The 24392-nt window shown below is 35.4% G+C and overlaps 1 protein-coding gene and 1 pseudogene across 6 annotated transcripts in view; one reads left to right on the plus strand and one right to left on the minus strand.

The window, feature by feature from the left end:
• LOC147386370 (HIPL1 protein-like) overlaps positions 1-8025 on the plus strand; it is a 36635-nt gene extending 28610 nt beyond the window's left edge. For 2 of the 6 annotated variants that reach the window (XR_015171728.1, XM_086422402.1), the window contains 4 exons: positions 4494-4583; positions 4669-4723; positions 6399-6466; positions 6576-8025. The gene's annotated coding sequence lies outside the window, so the exon portion shown is untranslated. Of the gene's footprint in view, positions 1-2553; positions 2867-2940; positions 3714-4493; positions 4584-4668; positions 4724-6398; positions 6467-6575 lie in introns of those variants that run through there. The other 4 variants (XR_015171732.1, XR_015171731.1, XR_015171730.1 and 1 more) reach the window with 4 other exon arrangements.
• An 8343-nt stretch (positions 8026-16368) lies between these two features.
• On the minus strand, positions 16369-18533 carry LOC147386372 (L-type lectin-domain containing receptor kinase IV.2 pseudogene; annotated as a pseudogene).
• Between the last annotated feature and the right edge of the window lie 5859 nt (positions 18534-24392).

Genomic DNA, 24392 nt, shown 5'->3' on the forward strand with positions numbered 1-24392 from the left:
AGGGTTGGCTCAAGAGAGATCTGTGCTCTGTTTGAATCTAGGAAGAAAATTGAAAATGGCAGCAGAAGCTTTAGTAAAGTCTGTTATCACCAAATTAAAAGACTTGGCAATTGAAGAAGCTGTCACAGAATGGTGCATCCAACGAGGGATTGGCAACAACATTAAGTTCATCTGTGACGAACTTTCTACCATGAAGGCCTTCCTAAGGGATGCAGAGAAGAGAAGAGAAAGAGATGGGGTCATGAATCAGTGGGTGGCACAAGTGAGAGATGAAGCCTACAAAATTGAACATGTTCTCGAAGAGTTTCAATTTATATAATGGAAAGTTCTCTCGCGTCAAGAGAACCGGCTGGTTGTCTACTTGCTTTCTTCATGAAGATGGGAGCTCGTCATCAATTTCATTCTCAGGTTGAAATCATTAGGAAGGATATTAATGATATCTCTACAAGAAGGCTGCGATACAACCTTCAACAATAAGGAACTAACTCAAGCCTCGAAGAAAATGAAGAAAAACAGAGAGATCATGGCATGTCTAATCCTTTCGTTGAAGAAGATGATATCATAGGGATTGAAGCAGATGTTAAGAAGTTACAAGAGTGGCTGCTGAAAAAAGAAGAGGCCAATCAACGGACTATAGTTTCAGTGGTTGGTATGGGAGGATCAGGAAAGACCACCATCCTCAAGAAAGTTTACAAGAGCATATCAAGAGGAGAATTTGAATGTAATGCTTGGGTATATGTGTCCCAAGATTTCCAATTAAAGGACATGTTGAAACACATGCTCCAAGAATTTCATGAAAGTAGGAAGGATGCCATTCTTGGTGACGTGGAGACGATGACACTAGGCAAGTTGCACAAAACGATGTACAACTATCTCCAAGGGAAAAGGTATGTCCTCGTTCTTGATGATATATGGGATGTTGTTGCTTGGGAAGGAGTAAAATATGCATTACCACGTGAAAATGGGGGTAAGGTCATCTCCATGACCCGCATATTGGACGTAGCTTCTCCTATAGGAGAGACTTGCTATGTTCACCAAGTTGAGCCATTATCCCATAAAATGGGTTGGAGTCTCTTCTGTAAAAGGCATTCAAGGATGAATATCTCTTGGATTATTGTCCAGAACACTCGAAGCAAATCAGAAAGAAAGTGGTCAAAAGGTGTGGTGGATTGCCACTGGCAATTGTTGTTCTTAGTGGTCTCATGTCAAAGAAAAACCCAAATGAATTAGAATGGAATGACGTACTTGAGAATCTTGATTGGGAACTAAGTAATAATCAAGATCTTGAAAGATTACATCGAGTCTTGTTAGCAAGCTACAATTATTTACCTCCTCATCTAAAATACTGTTTTTTTGTATTGTGGTATGTTTCCCGAAGATTATCGAATCAAGACATCAAGATTGATCCGTTTGTGGGTGGCAGAAGTTTTTGTAGAAGATCATCCTCGGAAAACACTAGAGGAGGTTGCACATGGGTACCTCATTGAGCTCATTGATAGGAACATGTTGCAAGCTGATAGTAAGATTTACAATTTTGGTCAAATGGCTTGTAGAATTCACAACCTCATGTGTGATATTGCCATTTATGTAATTAAGAAGGAAGAATTTGGTGAGGTTTTCACAAGGCTAAGTGATAACACAGTCACCATGAGACAAAGTCGTGTAACAATTTAGAAGACCTCTGTTAGAATTCCATTGAACGCATTTAATACAAAGACCCGCTCCTTTCTAACATTTTCTGTTGACTAATTTTTACCATTGACCTTCGGTCAAATGATATTAAGCATAAAAAGGTTGAGAGTGTTGGATTTGTCGGGAACAAACGTGGAACATCTTCCTAGTAATGTGGTTCACTTGATTCAGTTGCGCTATTTAAGTGTGAGGGGGACACTAGTGAATGAAATTCCGGCTTCATTATATAAGCTATACAACTTACAGACTTTAGATGTTCGTAGTACAAATGTGGAGAGTCTTCTATTGTTTCCACAACTGAGTCATCTTCTTTTGAGTGACGAACTAGATGTCCATTTGAGATTTACATTAGAAAGAACCAATAGCAGCTCAAGTAGCCTGCAAACATTGGGGAGAGTGTCCGCTGATGAAATCTTAGTAAGTCAACTTTGTTACCTGACCCAGCTTCGAAAATTAGTTCTTTATAACGTCAAAGAAGAATATTGTGTAAAGCTTTTGCTGCCATTGAAAAGATGCAATACCTTCGCTCTTTAAATATATGTTTAAGATTCAATGATCCGAAGGAAATCCTTGATTTGGAAATCATGTCAGCACCTCCCCTTAGTCTTGAGAAATTGTTTTTAAGTGGGGCTATGAAGGAATTGCACTTGCCTCAATGGACATGCTCTCTGAAATGCCTTCAGGAATGTACACTACATTTTAGCAATTTAATTGAAGACCTAGTTAGAACAACTTCCTAATTTGGAGGCACTTGGAATATGTAATAATGTGTACTTGGGAAAGCAGATTGGTTGGGGTGGCAACATAAACGAGGGAAGATTAAGTTTTCCAAAACTACGACATTTTGTTATAAGGGAGATGCCTGAGCTGGAGGAGTTGAGTGAGATACAGGAGGGGATGATGCCTTGCCTACAAGATCTCATTATAGGTGAATGCCCAATGTTGAAAAAGCTTCCCCATGGCTTTCAACATCTCAAATCCATCCTTACGTTCAGAATAGAAAACATGCCAGAGTACTTCATAAAGAGGTTGCGCCGCCATCGTGAAGGTGAAATAGTAGAAGGAGGAGGAGAGGACCATTGGATGATCCAACACATTCCCATTGTTTTAAATCAGCTTGTGTCCGATAGAAGGCTAATCACTCAGGAAAACATCAACCAACATTAATTACTTGGTAAGTTTCTCTCTTCACTATACTATTAAAATTGAACTAGTAATTTGTTTATTGATATCCTAAGATTTCCTTTTTCTGATAATTCTTTTTTTTCCCCCCTATAGTAAAGTAGCATTGGTATGTTGTAAACCATCTTTTTTTTCCCTGTCAATTACACCCTTTATTGATTATTCTAGTAAATTTTCGATTCAAAGACCTCACAAGAAGATGTAGCAGCGGAGTGAGAAGAATCGAATAAGGTTGTAAAGATACTTCTAATGATCTATCATAGCTTTTCGAAAGGGAGAAGGTGAAAGGGGACGCTAACCACACTGCGTCACAATGGGCAAACAGCGACGCTGATTTTGCGGTAAAAATGACTGTTCTAAGCTGTTGTTTTTGAGCGACAGATGCCAGCAGTCGCTACATTAAAAATGACCCAGATTTTAGTAAAGTTTATTTTAAAAGGCAAATCACGTCGTCGCTTCGCTTGTGTCGTTTGGGGGCCGATCGTCATTGTTTAGGGTTTTTGCATTTTCAACTCGATTTCTCACTCGACTCTCTGGCTTGCTCTCTTCTCAATCTCTAGGGTTTTTGTGCCTCTCACACAGACTCAATCATATTGGATCTAGAACTCAATCTCTAGGGTTCTTGCGCCTCAAACCCCACGATTTACCTTCTCTCATTCAACTCGATCTCTAACTCGGCTCTCTAGTCTTATCTCTCTCTGAATCTCTAGGGTTTTTTGCACCTCACACATAGACTCAATCACCAAGTATGCATCTTCCCTGGTAAGAATCTAGAAATTGATACGAACTCTCCTTCATAATGGATTTTTAGCTCTGGAAGCTCTAACTAGGGCTAATCGGTATGAAATCTCGTTCCCTCTTCTCTCTGATTTGCATCTCTTGTGTTTTATTTTTATGTTTTTTATTTGATTTACTCTTCCAATGATTTGGTTTTACAGTCAATTTCCACACCTAATGCTAAAGTTATCATTGTTTCATATTTTTCTTTTAGATTTTTGAATTTTTGGAGGGTTTGGTGCTTTTATTTTGTCTCTAGTTGGTAATATTGATTATTTTTTAGTTATGTGTCAGTGATTTTTGAGTTGTTGATGGTGATTATCACGAATTTATGGATTTTAGGGGGTTTAGAACAGTTGCTCATGATTTTGTGGATTTTGGATACATGATAACTATTATTTCCTTTTAATAGTAATAAAATTATATAACAGAATATGTAGGCTTTTATGTGATCTGACATTTATTGTAAGTTTCATATATGGTTTATGTTTTGCATTTCAAGAAAAGAAAATGAACAAAAAAGGAAGAAAATCCAAGTCGTCCCTTAATTCCTTGGATAATTGGCGTTCAAGTTGTTTATTACATGGCTGTAGCATAACCATCCAACATAGGTTCTAGATAATGATGTTTTAGTCTCATTGAGGAGATTTCATTGTGCTTTGTACCAATATTTTGATTCCCTCCATAAATTTTTTTCTTTTTGTTCGGCAAAGCATCTATGTTTATTTTTCTTTTATTATACATGTAGTTTCCTCAATATACATTTTAGACTCCATTGCAACTATTTTTTTTTTTTTTTTTTGGTGTATTGTAGTTTTGATCTTTGGTTGTGGTTGATTTAGGGTGAGTAATTGAAAATGGGGAACTTTGTGTTGGAGTGTCTTTGTTAGCTCCCAAAAGCTTAATGCAGGGGATGCATTTATTTTTCTCAGGTTTGTTATCTACTCCACACCCTGCACTTCCTGTGGCACCAAATTCCAATTCATGTCTAATATGGTGTTGTTCTGTGATTTTTAGAGGTGAAAATGGGAAAATGTGCAGGAATCATGTTCACCAACTATTATAAACTAAGGTTTGCATTTTATCTTGTTTCATTTCTTTTCTATCAATGAATTAAAATTTACATGATATTGAACCACGTAGCGGACCCCAAATTTTTGCTAATAGACTTCAATGATATCTGACCATTTTTACACGTGTCATGGAGTTGAAAATTATCTGCTTGGCATGTATCTGTGATACTGAGATGTTTTCAATGTTGAAGTTACATTTGGTCGAGTCCATTTATTTACAATAGAATCATGCAAGAAAGGCTGGTTTAATTATATATTCATATGGTCGAGTCCAGTTATTGAAAAGGTTCTTCTAAACTTTACAGGACCAGCCCTGTCGAGTTTATTTTTCCGTTTGATTAATATATTGAATTTGGATAATATTCTATCAATGATTAAAATGCCTATGAAGTACCATTTCGAAAATACGCTGCTCTATAACCCTTTATTATGCTGTTATTCGATATCTATCTAATTCAAACATGCTTTAACAAAAAAATGTTTTCGATGAAGGCTAATAATATGTAGAAGAACCAATTGATGGTACTATGTTTATGTTTGGAGCATGGTTATGTATCCCCTGATATTCTAGTTTTTTGGGTTTTATGTAAAGTAAGCTTCATAATAGTACTGTTGCATTCATTTTGACTGTTTTTGTCATTAGTCCTTGCACATAACCAAATAATTGTGAGCCAACGGGAGTTAGTTGAAGGTGAAATGGTTAAGGGAAGTGGATTATATAACTTTTTTTTATATCTGAATCTCTTGCTCTCTGCATGAACTTTATTTTTATTTTTTATGATTCCTTGTTACACTATGAATCCAAGTATTTAAGCTTGGAACTGATAGAAGAGTTTGTGGATTGTATCACCATGTTCATTGACAGGAATGATGCAGCAGATAGGCTTGATCTGGTAGGTGATGGGACTTGGGAGAACTATAATCACTTTGGCTCAAAATCTCTTTGATTTATCTAATCATCTAGCTATTCTTAACAAGTGGCTGTAGAAGCCTTGAAGAAACTTCAAAATTGGGCCATATAGGGTCTGGCATGAGTTGGATCAACGTTAACCTATCCATTAGAACCAATTTGCAATGTAGAAAACTGTTTTTTCCCAAAATATAATAAGGTTCAAATGGGCCAGCATGGAACCAAAACCCATTTATCCCAATAGGGTTAGGAGATTAACCCAAGTTATAATACAAGTATTTAAGCATTTCGATAGTCATAACAGCTCTCATACCGTCCATTGATTTTGCGGGTGTGCTTACGAGTTCAGTTATACCTGTGGAGCTGAATGGTGAAACAAGAAAGCTACATGTTCTTGTCCAATTTGGGGTGAACGTAACATTCTGCATGACCCACAACAGCCTAGATGGTTTTGAAGTCAGAGAAGGAAGGACAATAGAAATGCGTGCTTTATGGATAAGTTTGGATTAGGCATATATATACACTTAATATTATTTGAGCTAAACTTATTGCATGAATGAATGGTGGGTTGGGAGTTGGGACCAATTACTTGACATTATAACTAGAAATTAATTTCTAATCCATGATTTACATGTTGTAGGGACATTGCCATCCTAAAGTCATGAAGGCTCTCGTTGAAATTAATCTCTTATTTTTCTGTGCTACAGAATATGTTATATTTGTTTAATTTGATTGGATTTTTTTTTTTTTGCTCTTTACTTCAGTTCAATCCACCTCTTTTGCCTTTATCAATGACTATTGCTGGCTGGCCTGGCGGACTTCCTTCTCTCTGGTGTGATTTCAATTACCTCATTATATTTATGTCTTTGTTTACTTGATTATCGGTATATTGGTGCAATTGATCTTTTTCAATGGCTAAATAACTTGATCTTCGTGTGCAGATACAGCATGGGTCAAGTTCAACTGCTTCAAGGAATTGTGCCATTGGACAGGAATGCTGGTGCTTCTCCTATCTTACAAGTATTTCTAGTTTTTCTACTCAGTCAAACACATAAACTCCTTAACCATATGGAAGATCTCTAATTGTACCTTTGGGATTTGTTGTTGAAAATTTGAAGCCACCACAATTTCTCTTCTCTCATTTCCTCATTGCCCGAAACATCCACCATCACCAACAATTCACAAGGATGAACCCTTTTTTGGCCTTCAGCACCTATTTCTACATCTCTATATGGTACCAAAGCCTACAATCTCAATCTTGTGCTGCCAACAGAAACTGCAATTATTGGCAATCCGTCTCGAGGAAACCATTCTAGGAGGAATTTCAACTCCTCGCAAGACAAAGGACAAGTTGAAGTGACTTTTTCAAGAAATGTGGGCAAGGACAAAAGCTTTGTGGCCGCCAAACAACTTGTTCTTCAGCAAGCGCCACAGCCAGTGGCCGCTGGTAATTTAATGGTATTGTCCTGTTCTCTGAGAGATATATTCATTTGTTGAATTACTCATGCCGGCATGGAATTTGAGTTTTCGTTTATTTATTATTTTTATCACCCCTGCTTTTATCTTCCCTATGAACTACCAGTAGGCAGTGGCAGCCGTTGCAGTGGCTAGCAACTGATTTGGACCTAAAAAATCTGCTTCGGCCATTGTGAGTGTAGTTTCATCAATTGCTGCTAATTCAGCTTCGGGTAGACCTTTTTCAACAGCAACAGTGGCAGCCCTGACTGTGAGTTTCAATTACCAGAATTTGCCTCCTAATGAAGCTCAGTACTTGGCAATATTACAAAACAATAGGTATCCATTCCCTTTTCCCGCACCTGTCGTTGCTCCACCACCTTATAGAGAGTCCCTCCATCCTCAGGTGATTTCATTCTTCAATAGGACTTCTTATCCCTCTCAGATGCCCCATCATTCACAGTTTCAGTAGTAGCAAAACAACAACCACCACCACCTCTACAATCTCACTCTCAGCCACAACAGGGGCATCCCAACACAAGCACGTTGAGTGGATCTTCATCATTTTATAAGCATCAGCAGCTACAAAGTGGTGGTGATGATGGTGGCATTGGGAACTCTCTTATATTTTATGTTTCAAAGACCAGGCAACAACAACAGCAACAGCCATCACAGAAGCAGCAGAATCAGTCTATTACAACACTGCCACCTCAAGTTTACGAGCTCAACGCTGATATGTCAGTGGATGACAGCTTGTTAACCGGTGATTGCTGGGTTGTTCTAGGATTGGTTTTCTTTAAGTATAAATTGTTTAGAGAATTTTGAGGATATTCTGTTTAGATGGGACCTTATTTGAAATGGCTAATATGCCCTGTTTTAGTGTTAAATGCATTTTCATCCTCTCATTAATAAAGCTTTTTACCTATAAAAGAAAAATCTGTGAATGCAAAGCTAATCCCATTTTTTAAAATTATAAATCCCTAAATTTTTTTATATTATAAATTCAGAAAAAAATGACTGTCTAAAACAGTTGTTTTTTCCGACTGTCTTATACAGTCTTTTTTCCTGACACCTTTGGTCAGTCGCAAATAAAAATCACTCCTTTTAAAACGACAACTACTGCGATGGACAGAGCAGTCGTCTTATTAAAAAACGACAGTCATTTTTTGCATTTTGTGATGTAGTGCCAGTCTGGATCATTGCAAGTTCAAGTGCCGTTACATAGTTTTTATCAGCTATTCTTAAATTGTGATTGAAACTTGTTAAGAAATATCATAATTCCGATCTTTTTTAACCTCACTAAACTTACAGGGTGTTGGTGCTTCACATTCTCTTTCCATGTGGATGTATGGTGGATTATCCATGATGTGCGCTCTTCTTTATTCTCATGATTTTTGTTTAAGTGTGTGTACAAAGATCAATGAATCATTTCCATTTTTCTTGATTTATAGCATGTTTATATAATGTCTCTTGATGCCACTCTTAGGTGTGGTAAAATCCTCATCCATTTGGCATTGGTGTTAGATTAATTTTTAAGTCGTTCTAAACTGACTTCCTTCGACACTGCACTGATGTGGCAATGGGCAGATAACCATAGATTTTTGTCCACTTATTATGTCTTGTCCCTTGATCATTGTTTATTTATTTAATTTTAAAGAAATGGATGAAGACAACTTTTGATGTGGTTAGTAGTTTAAGAGTGGATTGATTTTTTTTTGGTGAGGATGATTTTCACCGTAGAGACCATCCTAACGAAAAAAAAAAAAAAAATCAGCCATTCCAAAACTTCTAACTCATATAGGTCAACTGGTTGTCAACTGGATTGTCCAAAAAATAGGTAAAACGACAATCTCGACTATAAAGATCTACAAAAGCTAGTCCACTCACTTATATGAGGCTTCGCATTGGCATAATAGATCCATTCAATGAAGAACCCCTAAATATGCTCCAAAAAAAAACATTAGACCTAGCTACAATGAAAATAATTAATGAACCAATTGCGTACTTTTTTTTCAAAAATTCAATTATTTTCTTACCTTTCAAAGATCCAAATAAACAGTGAAGGGAAGTAGAATCAAAGCTACAAGACAAACAAAATAATTAATGTAGAATTATTATCAATTTTAGGTGAGATAATTATGTTGAGTTGTGCTAGAGTGACCTCAAGCTGGAACCTTATATCACACTTCTTGACATGAAAGTGGTAAGGAGCCATAGATGTTTTTTCAGTCGTATCTCGATGAAAGCATCTATGGTTCCCATGCACGTTAAGAAGTGTGATATGAGGTACTTCAGCATTATTCTATTATATTATCTTGAAAGTTAAATTTTTTTATTATTTTTGATTCCCTAAAATAATTTCAAGAAGTTGAAATATAAGTTATTATACTTAATTATAGAGTAACTTAATTGATGCTGTTCCTTAGTCAACACTTAACTCCTTTAAAAAAAATTACCAAGATGTGTGGCCTGAATCCTGATAGAGATTATAAATTAATCTAAAATTTATTTTCTTCAACCAATCATATATGTAGTGGAGATTATTACTTGTTCCTGCCAGCCAGCCGATACTATTACTTTGTGCTCATGTTGGGTTTGATTGGAATGAGAGAACCATTGGATGATACAACACATTCTTACTATTTTAAATCTAAGTCTGTCCAATAATGAGGAATTGGTGTTTGCAGAAAGCTTCAACTTAAACTAATTAAAATCCAAAATTGAGTGCTAAGTTACTCTCTTCACCTTACTTGTAAAGTTTAACTAAGAGTAATGATTTTCTGATTCCCCCACGTGGCATATCCAAAATACTCTGCTGATGTGACATGTGGTAGAATCATAGATCTTTTTGCCTCGGGAAACACAACTACATATATTGATGGAGGTTTGCAGACATGTATCGTGAATAAAGAAATCTATGGTTCTAACACATGCCACATCAGAAGAGTATTTTGAGTATGCCACGTGGGGGAGTCAGATTATCATGGCTTCAAATGTTATTAATTGACGGATACCATAGATGGTACATTGCCATTCAATTTTATATTCAAGTCATATTTCCGTTAAGATCTATCTTAATAAATTAAGGGATCAACTAGGTGCACACCAACCTCTAAATATTTTTGTTTTTGTGTGTGTTTTATAAAACCTTTTTTTTAATACATAGCCTTTAACAGGTATGTATTATGTGCTCATGCTCTACTTTGCTCATGATCTCTACTTGTGTTATATTTTTCTCGTGATTGATATAATTTGCTCGTGTTCTCTTTGAAACCGAAGTATTTCTTGCAAAATAATTTAGAAACGTGCAACTTTGAAAGCATCATTTAGGAACAATCAATTATTCCTTAAAAATGACTAAACCAACAATAATGAAAAGAAAAAGAGTGCACCAATTTTTAATTAGTTTTGGAGCGTAATCATCCAAATGGTGTGCAAATGAAAATTTTAAGCAATGGAGTGCAATTGGTAATGGGTGGTGTGCAACTAGTTGATCCTTAAATTAATCAATGGAATTGCATTTGACGTTCCTTTTTATTTGATATTTTTTCTTCACTTAAATTATAGGGTGGTGGTGTTTTGGATTCTCTTTCCATGTGAATTTATAATAGATAATTTGGGGTTGTTTTCTGAAACTTTCTTCCTTTTCCCTTTTGTAGTTACGTGAGGATTCAAAACTTTTTAGGATTTTGATGTCATTTACTTGGGGTTTTTAAAGTCAACAAGCTATAGATACGTGACGATTCAAACATTTTGAGGTTTTGATCTCATCTACTTAGGATTTTTGGAATTGTCATCATTCAAAGAGTTTGGGTATGAATGAACACTACCAAAATGATTTTTGAATTCCTTTTAGATTTATAAGGACTCACTTTCAATAGTAAGAGTATAGGTCTATTTAGAAGGCTAGATAATGAGATTCGGTTTAGGGACAAGGAAAGTGTTAGGCACTTTATTCCTCCCATCCAGTGATGATTGTTAAAATAATCATAAATTGAAGTTATATAACTATTTTTTTTTTTGGGTTTTTTGAAGATATAAGGTCTTACAGAGATTAAGGGGAAAATTGACTATAGTCTAGTTTTGCAAAACAACCAAAAAGAGATGATGAGCAAACCCCTACTAGAAGTTGGTGCTTGTTGGATTTTTTTTTGTGAGCTTGGGATTTAAGAAAAATCCACTTTGATTTTATGATTTGGAGTCCCCAAGTTACAATTTCAACACATGTCCTCCCTTGAGAGTTATTATTTATTGGTTGATCCATAGGTTATGTTCATGAGTTGAACAAGACCACAAAGGGATCAAGACATTATGCATGAGAATTTTGTCCATTGAAGGACTATTTTTGTTTGCTCTAAAGGTTGTCCATAGGAACCTACATCCTTTCTTGTAGTCTTTTTAGATGTGCGTGTGTGTATAGATTGTATGTGTGTAATGGACTTAGTAAGAGAAAATAACCTCCAATAAGGGCTTACTCTCTTCCTTTTAAGTTATAATAAAGTAAGGAAAGAAATAATTATTCTAGAAATTCAAATTGCATGGAAAGTAAATAAGTAAAATCATCTACACAAGAAAATTAAGATGCACTAATGTTGAGGTGACACAGGGTATTTACTACGATTCTCACAATTCTAACGTGGGATGTGTACATAACCATAGATGTATTTCATCACGGTAGGAGTAAAAACCATCTACGGTTATGTACACATCTCCACGTTAGAATTGTGAGAATCATAGTAAATCCTATGTCACCCCAGCACGACTCATTAAGGACTTATTGGGAGAGATTACCATAATAAGTTCTAGAGAATTCTTGAGGGAGGTTAAAAGAGTCCTAAGACTTTGACTTTGAGTCAACTTAAAAAGAATTGAGCTAAGTGGTAAGTAAATAGGTGATAATTTTTTTGGATATTTTGGTCATTTAACTCATTTAGGTTTCTAACAAATTGAGGATAGATAGGTCATTGAACAAAAATTCTAGAGAATTCTCTAGGTAGGATAAGATAAGATGGTCATAGGCTCTTGAACTGAGTCAAATAACATAGAATGCCATGAAATTCATTTGGTTCTTGAAGAAAACTAGAACGGTATAAGTGCGAACTTCTTCTATCGATTCTCAACAAAATTAGGTTAGAGAGGCAATTCACCTTAAGTGGGGATCAAGGACTTTGGCTCAAGTTTACGAGAACATAAAGATTACCAAAAAAAACTTGGTTATGAAATTGAGCAAAGGTTAATGGATAGGTACATGGAGAATTTAAGAGGGATTTAGTTGAGGGAAAATCTAACTTAAGAGGGTTCATGAGGTCATTCGCTAGATCAAATCTCATGCACACATGGGCTGATTAACTGCCCAACTGGATTAGTTAATGACAAAGAACAACCAAAACAAGTTAACCCTAGATATGTACAAGTAAGGGTCAGTACAAAATATACCTGTGCACTAGATAAAGGAAGGTTAGAAGAACAATGGCGTGGCCATTTTGTGATCAACAACCAGGCAAGGCTATGCTTGGCCCTTTGAATTTTATGAGTATAGTACCCAAAACGAAATTAGAACTTTATGAGTATAGTGTCCAAAACGAAATCTGAAATTTATGGATTTAATACTCAAAACCAAATTTGAAATTTATGAGTATAGTATCCAAAACAAAATATGAAATTTATGGGTTTAATGCTAAAAAAAATATGATATTTATTGGTATATTATCCAAAACGAAATCGAAAATTTATGGGTTAATAACCATAAAGTTTATACAAATATGACAATAATCATGCATGAATAGACTTTTATCAAGATATAAAGATTCAAGAACCTATGACTTTGATACAACATGTGCGATTTATAACATTTTAACTCTTTATTCACATAACTATAAGTCTATCATTTACCAAGATCAAGAATCGTTCATATATCTCAAGAAACCTATTCATGTTCCCAAATATCAAGTTTAAGGTACTTACCTTGTGTCATAAGTTAAATCGATGGTCCAAGATATAGTTGGAGATGTGCCTTTCATAATTCACGTGCCAATGATCCAATGTGCGCATATCCCCAAGTCGTGAACCGTGATCCACATGTTCTTTAATTTTCTAGACTCATCTTCTCTCTCTTCTCTATATTGGATTGGTTAGAGTTCAAGTGACTGATAGAGATCACCACAATTCAAGACCCAATCTCTTCTCACATTTTATGCGTATGTCTTATTTTATTATGGAGTGCCGATCCATTTAAATTGATGGAAATAGAGGGCTTAGAGATCCTCTTTTAGTAGGATTCCTATCCATCAAGGTTTTCTACTAAACATTAGAGTATATATAATTCTAATTGAATTAGGATTTATCCTTATTTATCGACGTCTCTAAAAACATGTAGGTTAATTGGGCCATATGGTTATTAGATTCTAATATTTCTGTGTCTCAGGACTTCCAAGTAAAGGAGATGCTGAAACAAACACTCCAAGGATTTCATGAAAATAGGAAAGAGGAAATTCCTGGTAATGTGGATGCAATGGCATCAAATCAGTTGTGTGAAACAATATACAACTATTTGCAAGGGAAAAGGGATGTTCTAATCCTTTATGATATTTGGGATGTTAATGCTTGGGAAGGTGTAAAATATGCTTTACCACGTGAAGGTGGTGGTAGGGTCATCTTCACAACCCGTAATAGGCATGTAGCTTCTCTTATAGGAGACATTTGCTATGTTCTATTGTAAAATTCATAGTTTTTTTCATTTATTTTGAGGATAAGGTTTGAACTCAAGACCTCGTGAGTGTTTGTTGTAAAGAGTAGAAATTTCCTTATTTGGTGAAACATAAACTAAAAAGAGTTTTTTCTTTCTTTACTTTTTTGTATAAGTTGAAAGTCAAAGATTCTCTATTTGCTTTTTAGTTATGATAACTCTACAAATCTTTAGTTCCACATCGGATAAATACAAGAATAATTTCCAACAATCTTAAAACCAATTCTACTTATATCTTGTTTTTATTTTTGAATTTTGAAACATGGATTTCAAACCCGAACATGTGAAACTTGATTTGTTGAAATCTGAACCCTTTAATGGAATGTAGATGATATGTTAATTTTGGAAATAAATCTAAAAATATTGAGAAAACTAAATCTTTCCTAAATTTCGAATTTGAGATGAAGGATTTAGGAGAAGTTAATGTTATGTTAGGGATTAAAATAACAAGAAAAGTTGAAGGATTTGTATTGTCTAAAAGTCACTATGTAGAAAAAGTTTTAAAGAAGTTTGGACACTTTGAGAATGTATATGTTTTGACTCCCTTAGATCCAAACATGAGGTTAAAAAAGAATAAAAGTGATAGTGTGTTACAAAAAGAATATGTAAGGATCATAGGAAATTTGATATATTTAATGAACTGTACTAATCCAAATATAATTTTTATTGTGGGGTGTTAAGTAGGTTCACTAGTAATCTTAGTAAAGACTATTAGACAACATTGGTGAGAGTTCTCAGAAATTTGAGAGGAACCATGGACATAGGCTTATATTTTAGTGAAAACTCAAATGTGTTAGAAGGGTACAGTGATGTCAACTAGATCTCTGAATCTGATGAATCCAAGTCCACTAGTAGTTATATTTTTATGCTAAGTGGAGGAATTGTCTTTTGGAAATCATCCAAGTAGACATATATGGCTAAATCTACAATGGAATAAGAGTTCATTGCATTAGAGTTAACGGGAATTGAAGATGAATGACTGAGAAACCTATTGATAAGTATTCTTTTATAAAAAAAAAAAAAAACCAATGCCATTAGTATTTATTCACTGTGATAGTCAGGCAGGCTGCTACAGCCAAGGCTAAAAATCATATGTATAATGGTAAGAGTAGACACATTCGTCTTAGGCATAATGTGGTCAGGAAATTATTAACAGATGGAGTGATTGCTATGAATTTTGTAAGGTCAGAAAATAATTTAGCAGATCCATTAACAAAATCATTAACTAGAGGGTTAGTGAGTAAATTATCAAAGGGAATAAGACTAATGCCTATGTAAATAATTAGTTTGTGATAGAAACCCAATCTACATGACTGGAGATCCTAAGAAATATATTCAATGGGTAATAACAAGTCACTAAACCAATTGATGAAGCACTAGTGAAAAAGAGTTAACAAACTCTTTGTCCCTTTTCCTATGGTGTTAAGTAGTACTCATTTATGACGAGTTGAGGATGAACAAAAGTTCTTAATATAGTCTATAATCTTATTGGGCGGTGTGTAATAGTCATAAAACACACTTGATGGACTTACCTATGTGAATGTGAATCTGGGACCGTTTCCTATGAATATTATAGGCAAATATTCTTAAGCATTCATGAAAGAACAAGATTCAACATATGGCCGCAAAGTGTCAAATCATAAAAACTCTATCAGTCATAGAAAGAAAGATATATATGATATGATAGTTAACTTACACTAAAAAGAAAAGGGTTAAGTAACTTAGTTACATCAAGTCCTTGTGAGTTCTGTCTATCTATATTAAGTGTCGATTAAGTCCAAGAGACATCGACATTAGGTATCCGATATATTAAGTGTTTCCTTCTCTTTTTACTATGAATCTGTGGGAGATTATTGTAAAATTCATAGTTTTTTCATTTATTTTGAGGATAAGGTTTGAACTCAAGACCACTTGAGTGTTTTTTATAAAGTGTATAAATTTCCTTATTTGGTGAAACATAAACTAAACAGAGTTTTTTCTTTTTTTACATTTTTGTATAAGTTGAAAGTCAAAGATTCTCTTTTTTGGTTTTTGGTTATGAACTCTTCAAATCTTTAGTCCCACAGTGAATAAATACAAGAATAGTTTCCAATATGTTCATCAAGTAGAGCCATTATCCCATGCATCAGCTTGGAATCCTTTTTTTTTCAAAAAAACATTCAAAAATGAATCGCTTCTGCATTATTGTCCACAACACTTGGTTTGGTTATTCTTCAACATATGTTCTATGAACTTGACTGTTGGGTCTAAGATATATATCACATTGGAACGTTGGTAAGGGTGCGAGCGAGTCTTGGTAATATGATCTAGCCAAACTCCTTGACAAATGTGTAGGAGGAAAGACATGAGAAACTACCTCATTTCAATAATTGATTTGAGGTGTTTATCAATTCCTACTTAAGATGACTCTGGACAAAATTGAATAGAGAAAAATATTCATTTAGCGACTCAAAATACCCGTTTCATAGGTTAAATTATTTCTAGGATTGGACATGTGTAATTGTTGAATGGATTGATCATCACATTATACACCTTGATCACCATTATAATTGCATTTTCTTGGAATTGAGAGAATAATTACATTAAAGCTTATAAAATGAAAATATTTTTCCCCCTCCACAAAATATAAATACAATTAGTTACATAAGAATGAGATGTTCTAGCTATCTGCCGACTTCCAAGTAATTAGAGGAGATTGAACCAATGGACCAATTATGCGAATACTTGGTCGAATCCTGTACAATCACATCTTGAAATCTCGATTCAGCACGATCATCAACATGAATATATGCATCAGAGGAGACTTTAATAGAAGGAAGTGAATTATCACCATTGAAATACCTTGTCACCTGTCGCATTGAAGGCCTGGATTCTGGTTTGAACTGAGTGCAAAGAAGTCCTAACTTCAATACCATCTCCATCTCCTCGACCACGTAAGATGACATGAGCTTTGGATCTACTACATCCAGAATCCGACCCATTCGGTGACAATCATAGACCCACTCAAGCAAAGTTGTGTAACACGAAATTGGACCAAGGGATCCTCTTCCACATGCCACTACTAGTAGTAGTGTACCATAGGCAAACACATCAGTACTAGTGGTGGCCCTCCCCGTGCGCGCTAATTCTGGTGCTATGTATCCTAATGTGCCTACAACATGGGTGGTTCGTGGATTCTCTCCATGATCATACAACCTTGCAAGACCAAAATCGCCTAGCCTCCCATTCATGTCAGTGTCTAGTAAGACATTGCTAGCCTTGACGTCTCGATGAACTACTACCTGGTCCCAGTCTTCATGCAGATACAATAGCCCCAATGCAATTCCTTTGAGGATCTTGAATCGTTGCTCCCAACTCAATACCAAGTTTCCTTGTCGATTGAAGAGTACACTATTGAGACTACCATTTGGAACAAAATCGTACACAAGGAGGAGATCCTCCCTTCTCTTACACCATCCTAGAAGACGAACCAAATTCTTGTGTCTTAGCCTTCCCAAGCTTTCGATCTCTGCCACGAATTCTCTCACTCCTTGTATAGAATTATGTGAGATTTTCTTCACCGCAACTTGTTCTCCCGTTTTAGGTAGCACATGTACACGACACCAAATCCTCCAATCCCAATTACCTCGCTTGCTTTGAAACCCTTTGTAGCAACATAGAGATCCTTGTATTGGAACCGATGAGGGCAGTCCAATTCCCAATCCTCTAGAGTCTCACCTTGCCTCCACTTTTTCAATTGATAATAGACAACAAAGATCACTGTTGCCAAGAAGAGAAAGCTCACAATGATTATTACAAGGGCAATATTTTTTGTGAATTTTGACGAAGTTCCCGAAGGGAGTGAAGGAAGAAGAGAAAGATCAAGTGGAAATGCTTCTCCATTCATTTGAAAACTCCATCCTAAGATGTAATGGGAGCTAGATAGCTTCGCAGTAGAGGAAGAGAAGCCTACATACATGGATTCCACAAGGAAAATGGACAGGTCTAATGGATGAGACAATAGGGGCCTCATTGGTTTAGGTACATTTATAGGAGATACAGTTACATTCACAATTTTATGAACCCCATCATAGTCAACCCATGCCTGAATTGGCTTCCCACTCTCCAAGTCTAGTTCTTCCAATTTATTGCTATTATCATAATAGGAAGCTGTCTCTGATTTGAGGGAGTCTATGCTGTTGATGATAATGCCTACAAGATTTTTTCCCATGCTCTCGATCTCGTCTAGATCATTAACTGTGTCGAATTCAGCTGCAAAGACATGATTCGAAATTTTACCATTGTTTGATGAGTTAAAGAGTCCAAGATAATGGCTAGGCGAGTCCCCGGGAAGTTGCGTCGATGGTGATATAGTGAAAGCAAATCCATGACCACCCCCCATCTTTGGGTCCGTGGGGACAATTGCGAAAACGAAAGATGTGCTGAAGGAACAAATTTTTGGAGGAGAGGAACTATTGATGATGAACATATTGAATGGGGAGGAGTAGAAGGCATGGCCTATGATGAAGTTAGATTGGTTGGTTAGTTGAAGTAATCCATCGGGTGTGATGGTGGAAGATCCATCTTGACTAAGGTGTTTAGCTCCATTGATGAACCCATTGAAGGTGAAATTATTTGATTGAGAAATTATAAAGTTGGGAAGCAAGTAGAGAAAAAGCAAAGCAAGGGGGAGGATAGCTGTGGCCATGGAATTATTTTGGGAATTACTATAAGGTTGGAGGCTGTTTATTAGAATTTTGCAGCTTATAAGATCAAGCTGAGTTCATCCAATGACTTGCAAAGTCATACAAATTAGATCAGTTCACCAAAATTGGCGTGTGGACTTTGGAGTCTGAGAGTATGTATTTAGAACTTTGAACTTGGACTTGTTCAACCTTCCATAAGTTTCTAGATTATTTTTTCCGCTGATTCCCAACTTTTGTATATATTTTTTTTAATTATTTGCAAATGCATTCTTACATAATTTATATTTTTTTTTGCTACTTTCCTTTTCACAATAAGAAGATATACATTTTTTAATTGATTCCGAAATTTTTTATTTTTTTTATTGCAATTTTTTAATAATTTGCAAATGCCTTCTTACATAATTTATATTTCTTACTAGCTAGTCTCCTTCTCACGACAAAAAAGACATATATGGTTTGATGCGAATTTCTTTTAACCTTAATTAAAATATTATTTTTAATAAAAGTAATGCATTTTTTAAATTTACAAAAAAACCCTAGAACAGTCATTCAATTAAGAGGCATTTTTGACAAATTACAAAAAAGCAAAAATGCCCATCGTAAAGTAATTTTTCAAAATGGTGGAAAAACTATATTTCAAGTGTAGTTTTTCAGTACAAAACTCAACAAAAAAAAAAATGTTATATATTAAAATGTTTTAGTATTATATTTTAATATTTAATATTATATGTAGTTATTGTTATTAGAGTAAATTAAAAAATTAATTAAAATAATAATTTTAATAAAATTAACAAAGCTGCAAAAGTACTAAAAACAAATTAAGTGCCAAATGTGATAATCCATAGTTTAGTATTTGATTTATTTATTTCTTCCTTTGAATCTCGATTTGTTCATAGAATCTTGAAAATGTTGCGTTGAATTGCCAAATATGATAATCCATTTGGGTCAATGGCACTTAGTAAGATATCAAATATTACTAAGTTACTAACCCTATCTTGATTTCAAAATATATACAATTAAAACAATAACAACATATAATACTAAATATTAAAATATAATACTAAAATATTATAATATTTAACATGTATATATATATATATATATATATATATATATATATATATATAGAGCTTCTTTTTGAAAAAACTACATTTGAATTGTCATTTTTGAGTCATTTTAAAAAACTATACTTGAACTGTAGTTTTTTAGACATTTTGAAAAAATATCACTTGAATGCCCATTCAAGTTTCTTTTTATTTTTGGTAATTTTAAAGAATTTATTAATTTTATAAAAATATAATTTTAATTAGATTTAAAAAAAAAAAATACTCCTTATTTGATTGATGACTTGTGCTGCAATTGACCTTTTCCGTCTGTCATTAAGATCAAGGATAGACTTACTGAGGAAGTTATACCATCTCTTACTCTTCTCACAAGACACCCAATTCACTCTTCTCACAAGACGCCCAATTGAATCTCTTAACATCAATTAGATAAAGCATTAGGCATTGAGGGTTTATGGGAAATCAACATGTGTCACCTTTTGAGGGGATGTGAGAGAATGGGTTTGGTATTGGGCTTAGAGTAGATTTGATTTTGGACTTAGAGAATGGATTTTGTCTTGGGCTTGGGTTGAGCTAGAAAATGGATTTGAGTTATGGGTTTAGAATGGCATTGGATTTAGGACTTAGATAATGGACTTTGTCTTGGACTTAAGTTGGGTTAGGAAATGGATTTGGGTTATAGGTTTAAAATGGCATTGAGTTTAGAAGATAGACTCGATTTATGGATAATGGTATTATGGACTTTAGGTTAAGGTCTTAGGGCATGGATTTTGTTGATGGATTTGGGTTAGGGTATGGGGTCAATTAATGGAGAATGAATATGGATTTAAAGTGGGTTAGGGACAAGATTAAGTGTGCAAAGTTATATGTCATGATGCATGTATGCATGAAAATAATGCCACGTGGCAATACAATCCTGTTGAGGAACTTGAGTTCTTAATTAGAATCAATTCGAGAAAATTTGGATTTTCCTAACGGGTTCGTACAAATTGGGATGCCTATAGACCCCCATGCCAAGTTTGTAATCAGGTTGGTCACACTGCTTTATAGTGCCATCACCAATTTAATCATGCATTTCTTCCAGATAATGGCACTTTACCAGCAGCCCTATATGCAATCCCAAATGCATCATCATCTCATGCCCTTTACGCTTCCATGAATTATCCTCATGAGGTTTGGTATCCAGATTCTGGGGTCACAAACCATATCACTTCTGAACTCAGCAATCTCAATTTTCACACTGATTATAATGGTAAAAAAATGGTGAAAGTTGGAAATGGAATAGGTTTGGACATACATTATATTGGACACTCTAATTTGCCTACAAAGTCTTTTAATTTTTATCTTAAAGATATGCTACATGTTTCTGCAATAACCAAAAACTTATTATCTGTTTCTCGCTTTACTCAAGATAATAACGTATTTTTTGGATTTCATCATTCTTATTTCACCATCAATGATCGATGTTGGGGAAGATACTCCATCAAGGACCGAGTAACAACAGGCTTTATCAATTCATCCCTCACCATAAAAACAAACATAAAGCCGTTCTTATTGGCGAAAGACAATCTCTTAAACAATGGTATAATCGGCTTGGTCACCCAGCATTTCGTACTATTCGTCAGATTCTCAACAAACATGGTCTTCCATTCATTTCAAATAAAGGGCCAGGAGTATGTTTAGCATGTCAACTAGGCAAATCTCACAACCTTCCTTTTTCAAGGTCTATGTTTATAAGTACTGGCCCATTGGATCTCATCTATTCCGATGTATGGAACACCTTTCCTATACCATCTATAGAGGGACATCGATATTATGTGCATTTCTTAGACAATTTTTCTAAGTTTACATGGGTGTATCCTCTTTTTAATAAATTTGAAGTATTATCCACCTTTCAGAAATTCAAGTCATTATTTGAAAATGGGTTTTCTTGAAAAATTAAAGAGTTTCAATCTGATTGGGGAGGAGAATTATGCTCACTTTCACTGTATTTAAGCGATTGTGGGATCGTCCATCGCGTATCATGCCCTCATACGCATGAACAAAACGGTACTACAAAAAGAAATCATACACATATCGTGGAAATGGGACTATCTCTAATGGCACATAGTTCCGTTCCTCTTCGATTTTGGAATCATGCATTTGAAGTGACAGTTCACCTCATTAATCGGCTTTCAACTCCGAATCTTAATAATATATCTCCATGGGAAAAATTGTATGGAGGTGCACCGGACTATACCTCATTACGCATTTTTGGTTGTGCTTGTTATCCCCTACTTTGTCCTTATAACTCACAAATTACAGTACCGCTCAGCCCTGTGTGTTTTTATCAAATATAGTTCATGCCATCGTAGCTACAAATGCTTCAATCTCACCACCCGTAAGATCATCATCACTTACCATGACATCTTTGACGAAGATAAATTCCTTTGCACCATACCAAATCATTCCTTAATCCAAAGTCCAGCCATATCCATGTCCTATTCTACCTCACCACCACCAATATATTATTCTCTTCATACAAACCAGTCTTCTCTTCCAACTACTTCTCCTAGTGCACCCCCACAAGCTTCTACACCTACCAACTTCCTTAATCAATCCTTATCTCATCCCCTTGTCTCTAAAAACTCCCCTAGTACAACTAACATAATCAACCCCCAGTCCAATGAAATCATTACTAATCATCCCTTTACATCTCTACCTATGCCTTGTCCCACTCAAATACCACCATCCCATACTCATCATATGACTACCAGACTTAAGGTTGGCACCCACAAACCCAACAACAAATATTTGTCTCCCTCCATCTTTCAAACATATACAACCACAAAACATCCATTACCTGTTTCTGATACTATTGACATTGAACCCACTTGCTTTACCCAAGCCTCCAAATTTCCTAAATGGCAAGAAGCAATGTCTTTCGAATTTGATGCTCTCATACGGAATGGTACTTGGACTCTCACACCTCCCTCTACCCATTGAAAAATCATTGGTCGTAAATGGATCTTCAAAATCAAACGTCGTGTGGATGGTTCTATTGAACGCCACAAGGCTCACTTAGTTGCTAAGGGGTATAATCAACAAGAAGGAGTTGATTACACAAATACTTTTAGCCCGATTGTGAAACCAACCACAATTATAATTGTCCTTTCTATCACTGTCTCAAAAGGATGGAGAATCCGCCAACTTGACGTCAGTAACACCTTTTTCCATGGCAATTTAATGGAAGAAGTATATATGGCCCAACCCCCAGGTTTTGTTGACAAGCAACATCCTCGTCATGTGTGTCGATTAAGGAAGTTACTTTATGGTTTAAAACAGGCTCCACATGCTTGGTTTCATCGACTTAGCTCTTTTCTTCTTGAACTTGGCTTTGTCGGTTTCAAAACTGATATATCTTTGTTTATCTACCGCCGCGATAGAATTATCATCTTCTTCCTTGTCTACGTTGACGATATTCTTGTGACTAGTAATCAAGAAACAACTCTCTTTCACCTTCTTTCTCGGCTTGGGAAAGAATTTTTCATTAAGGACTTGGGTGTATTACACTACTTTTTGGGCATAGAAGTGACATCTACTCCATCCAGCCTTCACCTTTCTCAGTGCAAGTACATCTCAAAAATTCTTCGTAAAAAAAAATGGATGGTTTAAAACTTGTCACTACTCCGATTGCATCAAACACCAAGTTATCAAGGCATTCAGACACTCTCATGCTTAATCCCACCTTATGTCGTAACACCGTTGGCGCTCTCCAATATGTGACTCTTACTAGGCCTAATATCTAATTTGCGGTCAATAAGGCATGTCAGTTCATATAGCAACCTACTGAAAAACATTGGGCACTTGTCAAAAGGCTTTTACGATACCTAAAACATACTGTCTCGGTGTCCATTACTCCATCTATCAGCCTACTCAGATGTTGATTGGGCTGGTTGTCTTGATAACCACAAATCCCAAGGTGGCAACTTGATTTTTTTTTTTACTCCAATCTTATCTCTTGGCAATCGCGCAAACAATCGACAGTGGCTCATTCGAGTACTGAGAGTGAATACCGTGCCCTAGCATAGGCAGCTGCTAAACTTACTTGGCTTCAATCTCTACTTTATTACCTCAGCTTGTTCCTATCTCATTCACCTACCTTGTGGTGTGACAACATTGGCGCAATATATTTTTCTGCCAACCTTGTCTTCCATGCTCGAACAAAGTATGTTAAAATTGATTTCCACTTTGTTAGAGATAGAGTGGCTAAAGGTGATCTTCATGTTAGATTCATTTCCACGAAGGATCAACTCGCTGATATCTTAACTATGGGTCTCTGTACTACTCGATTCCATCATCTTCACAACAAACTCACCATCACACCCGTGACGTCATGTTTGAGGGTGCATGTTATAGAAAGTTGAATGGTTAAAGAATGTGGATGGTTCAGGAAAGTTGAATGGTTAAGGAAAGTTGACTGAATCATATCTCTTGGATTACTAATGATTCAGTCCATATATATATTGCTTGATTTCATCACCAAATTTGTGTAAATCATATTCTAAACATGGAAAATTCAGCTGGTTGTATCAATCAAAAAGATGTTCTCTGAATCTCTTATGTAAATAAATACAAAGCCTTCTCTCTTTGAAAGAGTCAGAGAAAAAGAGCACAATTATTTCCTTTTGCATTTTTTACTTTCACAAGATCTTACGGAGAAACTTGTGGGGAGTGGTCCTTGTTAGATATTTTGACTTGTCCAAAGGCCTAGAAAACTTCATGCTTAAAAGAGATAGAGATGGCAATGGAGACCCACATATCAAATGC

The sequence above is a fragment of the Akebia trifoliata genome, chromosome 14 (assembly GCF_017979445.1).
Source record: "Akebia trifoliata isolate Shusen 1 chromosome 14, ASM1797944v1, whole genome shotgun sequence".
In the NCBI taxonomy this organism is placed as follows: domain Eukaryota; kingdom Viridiplantae; phylum Streptophyta; class Magnoliopsida; order Ranunculales; family Lardizabalaceae; genus Akebia; species Akebia trifoliata.